Here is a 271-nt window from a genome sequence, read left to right on the forward strand (position 1 = left end):
TCCCGGGAATTCACCCGGCTACCCCCCCCCACATGCTCGCTGGGGACACACACGTGTCCATAAAACAGGGGTGGAGGAGCAGAGACTTCCCAGCCATCCCCAGCACTGACCTGAACTCCCACCCTCAATGTCCAGTTCCCCTCGGATGGGTTTACTGCACATCCCTGGTTTCCCCAGGGAAATGAGTTTGGGTAGCACTATCTCTGTGCCTCCTGCAAATTTGCAGTTTGCTGGCATTCAAAGCGGGGCTCCTGGGGGTATCCGCCCCCTC

General features: G+C 58.7%; 1 protein-coding gene across 1 annotated transcript in view; it reads right to left on the reverse strand.

The window, feature by feature from the left end:
- Window positions 1-271, reverse strand: part of LOC104081886 (extracellular serine/threonine protein kinase FAM20C-like) — a gene marked incomplete at its 3' end in the record, with an annotated part of 3,797 nt that overhangs the window by 2,061 nt on the left and 1,465 nt on the right. The gene's annotated exons all lie outside the window — the stretch shown is intronic.

The sequence above is a fragment of the Fulmarus glacialis genome, unplaced genomic scaffold (assembly GCF_000690835.1).
Source record: "Fulmarus glacialis isolate BGI_N327 unplaced genomic scaffold, ASM69083v1 scaffold34430, whole genome shotgun sequence".
NCBI classification, from domain to species: Eukaryota; Metazoa; Chordata; class Aves; order Procellariiformes; family Procellariidae; genus Fulmarus; species Fulmarus glacialis.